Raw genomic sequence first — 8,883 nt, 5'->3', positions numbered from 1 at the left:
AAGTCCACACCGACCTGCCGACGCGTATATCACCCAGACCCATACTCCGGGGGTTTGCAAGGACTGCCACAAACACTACGTAGGACAAACAGGAAGAAAGTTAGCCACCAGGATACACGCACACCAGCTAGCCAGAAAAAGACACGATCTTCTATCCCTTGTCGCCCAACATACGGATGAAAGAAAACACCACTTCGACTGGGACAACATCTATCCTGGGACAGGCTAAGCAAAGACATGCCAGAGAATTCCTAGAGGCCTGGCACTCCAATCACAACACCATAAACAAACACATAGATCTAGATACCATCTATCAACCCCTCAGAAAATGAACAGGAAATGACATCACCACAAACCCCAGGAACCCCATCCAGGCCAAACATATAAATCGAAAGCAGGAGACAACAGCTTCGCTTCAGTTGGAGGTCGCCACTGATGATGTTCCCGAACCAGGTAATGAAACGTCTGGATATCAAACCTACAGCTCAGCGAGCAAACCTACACCCTAATCCTCAACCTGAGCTACAAACCTTGCAAAGTTGAATGTATTTGCAAACATCATGCTGCAAATACAAACCCACCCCCATGGATGATCTATCTCGTGTGTGCACGAGATAGAGAAACAGTCTATTTCCATGCTGTTTATCTTTATTTGATAACCGTTGCTTTATTTCTGTTGGTGTAAATGTTGTTGTAATTCATAGCTGGATCCTCATAGGTGTAAGGGTGACAGAATTCCTCAAGTAGGGCATTGGAAGATTCCTGGGAGACCCCTATTTCTGGTTTACTTCCTCATGAACAAACATTAAGCACGTGTATCTATTTATTTACGATTTTGTTTTATTTTTCTTGTTTGATTCCCTGCTATGACTACACCTTGTATTAGGATAGTTGACAGGCTGGGAGATTGTGGCTTGGGTCTTGATTGAATATTTTATCGTTCCAGAAGTTATAAAAGGCGGGGTCAAAGCTTTAGCAGAAATCTAGCAGAGCTGAGAACAGACCGACATCTTAGTCTGTGGGAACAGGGAGATCAACAGAGGATAGAGAAATCAGGTCCTGAAACCAGACCACCCTGTGATCAGTGCTTTGATTAGAGGCATCCTTCTACATCAGTCAATGCCAGTTGTCAGACAGGTGCAGCAAGGCAAGCGGTATATTAGCAGGCTGAACTGAGATTAGAAATGGGGATGTCTTCCTGCAGTTAGGGAGTCATTGAATTTATTCAAGGCTGAGTTCATCTGATTTTTGAACAACAAAGTGTGGATTTTTATGTTGTGTGGATGAGGTGTGTTTTTTTTGTGGTTTATGTTTTGGATACAGGAAGAGTAGACATTTTTAAAGTGGAAGGCAAGAAAATGGTTTTAAGACCACGACAGAACAGTTATGGTCAGACAGCACAGAAACAGACCCTTCAGTCCAACTATTCCATGCTGACTATGTTCTCAAACTAAACTAGTGCCACTTGCCAGTGTTTGGCCCATATACATCCACACCTTCCCTATTCATGTACTTATCCACATGAATTTTAAACGTTGCATCTGAACATGCATCCACCACTTCCTCTTTACATTCACTCAATACATGAAACACTCTGTTATAAACAAACTTTTCCCAATTCTGTCCATTCCATGGATTCATTCTCTTTCCTTTCAGTTGCTGCAAGTCATAAATTGAAGCCCAGAATGAAATAAATGGAAAAGGAGTTGTGAAGAGAGTACCCTACTCACAGATGGTTGACACAGTAAGGAGGGTGGAGTCTGGAGCAAACCCGAAATGTCGATTTTCCTGCTCCTCGGATGCTGCCTGACCTGCAGTACTTTGCCAGCACCACTCTAATCTTGACCCTGATCTCCAGCATCTGCAGTTCTAACTTTCTCCTGTAAGAAATCAGCAGTTTTAAACCAAAAACCTGTTGCAGTTTAAAGCTCTCATTGAGAGTATGAGCTCAGTGTGAAGTTCAGGTAATCTTTATTGTGACCCAACTTTGTTACAGCTTCAGAATCTCCCAGCAGAAAGGTGTAGAAAAAGTAGCAATTTTTTAAAAAAAGCTCAAGGTCAAAGTGCAACTCCTCACTTTCTTCATTATTGGTCACCACTGAGTTGTCCCTTTGTAATTGGATCCTTGATATCGCCTTAACCTGGAGGAAGTATTGCCTCACTCAGCAATTTCAACCTGTATCCAAGTAAGTTGGATGAGCAGCATAGAGTCAACCAGACTATTGTGGGTCTGGAGTCACGTGTCGGCCAGAGCGGGTAAAGGATGCAGCTGGGACGACTGCTCTAATAACTGCTCAAGTCTTCCCTAAAAAAGAACTGAGTGAATCAGAAGGGTTTTTTTTTCCACCCCCACCCCACCGACAATAGTTTCACCGTTAGATTCTGAACTCCAGATTTCTGACCAAATTCCAATTCCGCCATCTGTTGTGGGAATCGAACTCGGGAGCCACTGGAACTGGGTTGATAGTCCAGTTGGTAAAGGCACTCGGCCGTCTTTCTTTCAATCCTCCTGCAATGCCACGTGATCCCGCTGGTAGGTCAGCAAGGAGGCGGCCTGGGTAAAGGCCTTCCCGCACTCGGGGCAGCTTAAGGGCCTCTCCCCCATGTGGATCCACTGGTGGGTCTGGAGGTTGGAGGAATCGCTGAAGTCCTTCCTGCAGTCAGGGCAGGGGAACGGCCTCTCCCCAGTGTGACTGCGCCAATGAGTCTCCAGGGCAGACGGGAAACAAGCCTTTCCCACAGTCGTCACACTTCCATGGTTTCTCCACGGGGCGGGATTCCTCGGGTTTCTCCATGGCCGAAGCTTCAGCCGCACAAACGCATGTGGAGCTTCTCTCCACCGTGAATTCCTCTTTCCAAACCGTAGAGCTGTTGCACGCTCCTCACTCAGTGCACTGCAATGGTAGGGTCTCTCATCCAGTCCCACTGATGCTGAAAACGTACCCAAACAGGAACCAAACAGCTTTGCTCCTCACAGAATCATAGTTGCAAACTGTTGCGGTCCCGATGGATTGGATTGAATGACTGTCAGACATGGAGGTCAAAGTAAGGACTGCAGACGCTGGAGAGTCAGAGTCAGAAAATGCGGCGCTGGAAAAGCACAGCAGGTCAGGCAGCATCCGAGGAGCAGGAGAGTCAACGTTTTGGGCATTAGGCCTTCGTCTGTTGATTTTGAAACTTCCATCTTCAGATCCTGAAATGTAAAAAGAGATTACAAAAGTCATCACTGTCAGTGCAGGGTAGAAATTCTGAACAAGCAATTCTACTTTCTGCAGAAAGTTCTTTTCTTTTGTTATTTCACAAAATTGAAAGCACCATCCCACTCTCTCTCCCCCTCTGTTCTCACTCTGATCTAACTAATTCCCCTGAAGGTGCTGATTCAGGATCTTCCAGGGGCAGAAAAGCAAAAACGTCAAGACTGACATCTCTCTGAATTTTGGATAACTCCACCTGAAAGTTAATATCTTTCACAGCATTGGAATACTGCTGAGAGGGGTGGAGGTCTGATTTTGGGAAGTAAAAAAAAATAATGAGTTTGTGCGAGCACCTATTTATTTCTAATGTTGTTTCATTTTTCTTGTTTGATTCCCTGCTGTGACTACACTGTGCCTGGATGGTTCACAGGCTGGGAGATTGTGCATTGGGACTTGATTGACTGAATGTTTTATTGTCCCAGATGGTGTAAAGACAGTTGGGGGGGGCCAAAGCTTCAACACAAATCCAGCAGAGCTGAGAACAGACCGACATCCATACGCCTTTTAAATGTTGTAATTGTACCAGTCTCCACCACTTCCTCTGGCAGTTCGTGCCATACATGCACCACCCTCTATGTGAAAAGATTGCCCCTCAGACCCCTGTTAAATCATTCTGCTCTCACCTCAAACATATGCCTTCTAGTTTTCTTGGACTCCCCTACCCTGGGGAAAAGACCTTAGGTTTCCCCCCCCCCCATCCATGCCCATTACAAAGGTGTATAAGTTTACCCCTCAGCCTCTGATGCTCCATGGAAAATATCCCTGGCCTATTCAGCCTCTCCCTATAGCTCAAATCTTTTCTGACCCCTTTCAAAGTTTCATAACATCTTTCCTACAGTAGGGAGACCAGAACTGAACGCAGTATTCCAAAATTGGCTTAACCAACATCCTGGACAGCCACAACATGACCTCCCAACTCATCTACTCAATGCTCTGACCAATAAAGGCCATCCTACCAAATGCCTCATTCATTATCCTGTCTACCTGAGACTCCACTTTCAAGGAACTATGGAACCTGCACTCCAATGTCTCTTTGTTCTGCAACACTCCCCTTATCTCTGTCAGTCCTGCCTGAATTGCTTGACCAAAATGCAACAACTCACATTTCTCAAAATTTAATTCCATCTACCACACTTTGGCCCATCCGATCAATTCTAAGTTATAGCAAACCCTCTTTTCTCTCTCATTCCCAAGCTGAAAATCTCCAATCCACACACTCTCCCTACATTCTCATTTTGCTGACCCCAATCCCTGCTGTACCTCATCCTGAATGGTCTGGTTCATGCTGATTAAAAGACCCACACTCAGGGGGGGGGTCTAATTGAAACATACATAATCCTGAACAGCCCAGACAGAGTGGATGTTGCGAAGATGTTTCCATTGGTAGGACAGACTCAGACCAGAGGGCAGCGCTTCGAGTAAAGGGAAGTCCTTTTAGAAAGGAGAAACTTCTTCAGCCAGAGAGCGGTGAATCTGTGGAATCTATTTCCATAGAAGGCTGTGGAGGCCAGGTCACTGGGGATATTTAAAACTGAGACAGATAGGTTCTTGAGTATCAAGGGTTAAAGGAGAATGGGGTTGAGAAACCTAGCAGCCACGATTGAATGGGGTGATTAGACCTGATGGACTGAATGGCCTAATTTCTGCTCCTCTGACTTAGGGCCTCTTGCTGTCCTGGACACAGAGTGAGAGAGTTGGGAGCAAGACTAGGCCATTCGGTCTTTCAAGTCAGCACCAGCATTGAACAATTCATAACTGGATATGAATATACCTACAGCTGGGTGGATAGGCTGGGACTTTTTTCACTGGAACACATGAGGTTGAGATGTGACCTTAAAAGGAGGCTCATAAAATCATGGAGGGTAGATGAGGTGAACCGCAGGTGTCCTTTCCCTAGGATGGGGGTTTCAAGATTAGGGAGCAAATGAGGAAGGTGAGTGAAGAAAGATTTTCAAAAGACTGGAGTAGCGCCTTTTTTTTGAGAGTAGTTTGTGTGTGGAATCAATGTCCAGACACAGTGGTGGATGTAGGTACAGTAACAAGGTTTAAAAGACATTTGGATAAGTACGTGAATAGGAAAGGTTCAGAGGGATATGGGCCAAATACACACAGGTGGGACTAGTTTAGTTTGTGAACACAGCACGGTTTAGTTGGACTGAAGGGTCTGTTTCTGTGTTGTCTGACTCTGGAACTGTTCTAAACTGGGCTTAAAACCATTTTCTTGCCTTCCGCAATAAACATTCACTTCTTTCTTGTTCAAAAATCAGATTAACTCAACCTTGAATTTATTCAAATGACCCCCTAACTGCAGGATGACATTCCCATCTCTGAACTCCATTCCTCTTGCTAACACACCACTTGCCTTGCTCATTGCCTGCTGCACCTGTCTGACAACTGGCACAGAAGGACACTGATGCCCCTCTGAACATCCACGCATCATTCCTGATGAAGGGCTTGTGCCCGAAACTTCGACTGTCCTACTGCTTGGATGCACCTTGAATGAATCTACCGTCCCTACCTCTGCTGGCAATGCGTTCCAGGCACCTATCACCCTCTGAGTAACGTACTTTCTGTGTGCATCTCCAACATGATGTCCCAACTCCTGAACTCAGCATGTGAACCATGAAGGCAAGTGTGCTGAACACCTTCTTCACCCCCCTCTACCAGTGATGTAACTTTCAAGAACAATGAACCTGAACACCTCCATGTCTCTGTTCTACAACATGACCCAGGGCCCTACCATTACCTGTTCAACTCTTGCCCTCCTTTATTTTAGCAAATGCAACCCCTCACTTATATCCATTCCTCTCTCATACACACACGCTCTCTCTCAGACATACACACACACCACCCCCTCAAAACTCTCACCCTCTCGCAGACTCATACTCCATCACAATCACACTTTATCAAGCAGGCACACATGCAAAAACACACTCACAGCGCACAAACACACACACACACTTCCCTGAAGGGAGTTTCCCTGAAACGTCAATTTTCCTGCTCCTCGGATGCTGCCTGACTTGCTGCTGCACCACACGCTCGATCCTAAGCTTATTACCCTCTACTTCTGGACTGCCCCAGCCAAAGGAAAATACCATGTTTATTTACCCTATCCATGCCCCTCATGATGATATAAAAGTGTATAAGGTCACTCCTCAGACTCTGGCAAGCTATGGAAAAAATTCCCAACCTGAACTTCTGTCTCTCCTCACCCAGGTAACCAAGACACATACCTGAGGTCCCAAAATCTGCTCCCTCGCTGGATTCACTCCAGTTGCTACAAGTGAGCCTGCTCCGTCATTCATTAAGATCATGGCTGATCTATCCATCGTTTCATCTTCTCCTCCCTGCACTGTCACAAGGAACCCCTTAACTCCCCAACCAGCCCAAATCCCACCCAACTGTATCTTGAATATACTTAATGAAGCTGCCTCTATTGCTTCCTTAGCCAGTGTATTCCCTAGATTTTGATGAAGGGCTTTTGCCCGAAACATCGATTTTCCTGCTCTCCTGATGCTGCCTGACCTGCCTAGCTTTTCCAGCACCACTCTAATCTAGACTATTCCATAGATTCACGACCCTCTGGGAAAAGCAGTTCCTCCTCATCTCTGTCTGAAAGCTACTCCCTCTAACCTTGAGGCCTCGTCTCACCCACCAGAAATTACTGGACAGGCTAGGGCTTCATCCCCACAGTGCAATGACATTGGGAAGATGTTTCCATTGGTAGGAGAGACTAGGACCAGAGGACACAGCTTTAAGAATAAAGGGAAGACCTTTAGGAACAGAGATAAGCGATGTCTCCTTTTCTGCCGACAGCGAGGAGCATGGACAATGTACTGGTGACACCAGCGAGCAGGTGCGCTGTTGTTCACACCGAGGAGCAGACACAATGTGCTCTGCGGCGATGCTGGTGTTATTGACAGATATTAAATGTTCAAATGCCAAGAGGAGAAATCAAGGGTAGAGCCACGGTTCTTTTTCCCCATGTGGCTCAACATTTTATCGCTTTTGTCTGGCTGCTCAACATTTTTTTTAATGTCTTTTCCCCAGAATAGGGGTGAGGTTCACAACTACAGGGCATAGGTTTAGGGTGAGAGCAGAAAGATATTAAAGGTACCTAAGGGGCAACTTTTCCATGCAGAGGATGGTGCACGTATGGAATGAGCTGCGAGAGGAAGTAGTGGAGGCCGTATAATTACAGCATTTAAAAGGCATCAGGATGGGTATATGAACCAAGTGCTGACAAATGGGACTAGATTAATTTAGGATATCTGGTTGGCATGGACAGGTTGGACCAAATGGGTGTGTTCATGTGCTGTACATCTTTATGATTCTAAATAATAAAAAGTATATTTTTCCAAATACCAAACTATCTCCATGTTAACAAGGCTTAGTGCACCACATACTTTACTAACCATTCTCAACAGGTCCTGCCCCTTCAATAACTGAGGAACACATACATGCTGGTGCATAGTATCCTTCACTAGTATTTACACACTACCCTCAGCAATTGTACAAGTAACAGCAAAGGGTAAACAGCACAAGGATTAAAAAACAGTGAGGGGTAAACAGCACAAGCGCCAGTAAAAGCAGATGGAAAGTGAGTGTAAAATGTGACTATGACAGGACAGGCCCCACATTCCTTCCCCTCCGTCCCCCCCACAACCTGCCTCACCTTTCACCTCCCGGGCCCAGTACCTTCCAGGTGGCCCCATAGTTAACACAGGGGCCGCCCCACGACCAGTAGAACTCCACCACCCAGGCGGCCGACCAGTTCCCAAACAGGCCCTTAACCCCATCCGCCTCCAGAATGGTCACCGGCTCCTGCCTGCTGTACAGCCGGCCGGTGTGGCCGTGACACAGCAGCTGCGCCAGGAAGGCGGCGGTGACCAGTGACGGGGGTCTGCCCCGGGCCGCACGGCGCCATTTTCCTAACGGCCGCCGCTTCCCCGCTCGAGCGACTTCTCCTCCCAACCGCCTTCACCCCCGCGTGACGTCTGCACGGGGGGATGGGCGGGGCCGTGGGAGCCTCACCGTCACCAAGCAACAGCCACCTCGCGCTACAACTGCTCATTCACAAAAACAAACTCTCCTGTCTCGCTCTGCAGCTGCAGGGGGGACACTGCCACGTTTCGAGGAGCCCTGTCTACATTGGGAAAGCTCACGGCTCCATTTAAACAGATATTCCGACATCTAACGGAACGGCCTCATATCTAAAAGAGGCAATCTGCATTTTAAAGGGACATGGACCTTTTCACGGGCTATTTCTGCAAATAAAGAGATTTAATGGACAAGAGCTCGTGGGTCTACAGTTAAAATGCTTTAAACAACTGTTTTTTATTTCACTGCCTCCCCAGGATATAGAATTTCTCCCATCTGAAATTGTTTGCCCTGAAAAGAATCCAGCAGGAATATGATATTGGAACTATCAATAAAATGTCTAATTTGGGTCACCCAGCGTTATTAATGTAAGAATATTATCTCTTCAGGGTTCGATTTGCCCATCAAAATTCCTTGAATTTAAGGTGTTCCATTGTTGTTTCAGTTATGATCCATTAAAAAGCAATATCCAGTCTCATCTGAGTGCAGGATCACAAAATGGTAAAAACAATGACTGCAGATGCTGGAA

At 46.3% G+C, this 8,883-nt stretch overlaps 1 long non-coding RNA gene across 1 annotated transcript; it reads right to left on the bottom strand.

Annotated features, from left to right (window-relative positions):
- Positions 1 to 2,354: 2,354 nt before the first annotated feature.
- On the bottom strand, positions 2,355 to 8,216 carry LOC132810156 (uncharacterized). The gene is made up of 2 exons (XR_009642760.1): positions 7,930 to 8,216; positions 2,355 to 3,193 (listed from the first exon to the last, which is right to left on the bottom strand). It is a non-coding gene; the product is annotated as an uncharacterized LOC132810156 (long non-coding RNA).
- Between the last annotated feature and the right edge of the window lie 667 nt (positions 8,217 to 8,883).

The sequence above is a fragment of the Hemiscyllium ocellatum genome, unplaced genomic scaffold, assembly GCF_020745735.1.
Source record: "Hemiscyllium ocellatum isolate sHemOce1 unplaced genomic scaffold, sHemOce1.pat.X.cur. scaffold_1559_pat_ctg1, whole genome shotgun sequence".
Lineage (NCBI taxonomy): Eukaryota > Metazoa > Chordata > Chondrichthyes > Orectolobiformes > Hemiscylliidae > Hemiscyllium > Hemiscyllium ocellatum.
The sequence above is the reverse complement of the archived record's forward strand: the minus strand, read 5'-3'. Positions and strand labels throughout refer to the sequence as shown.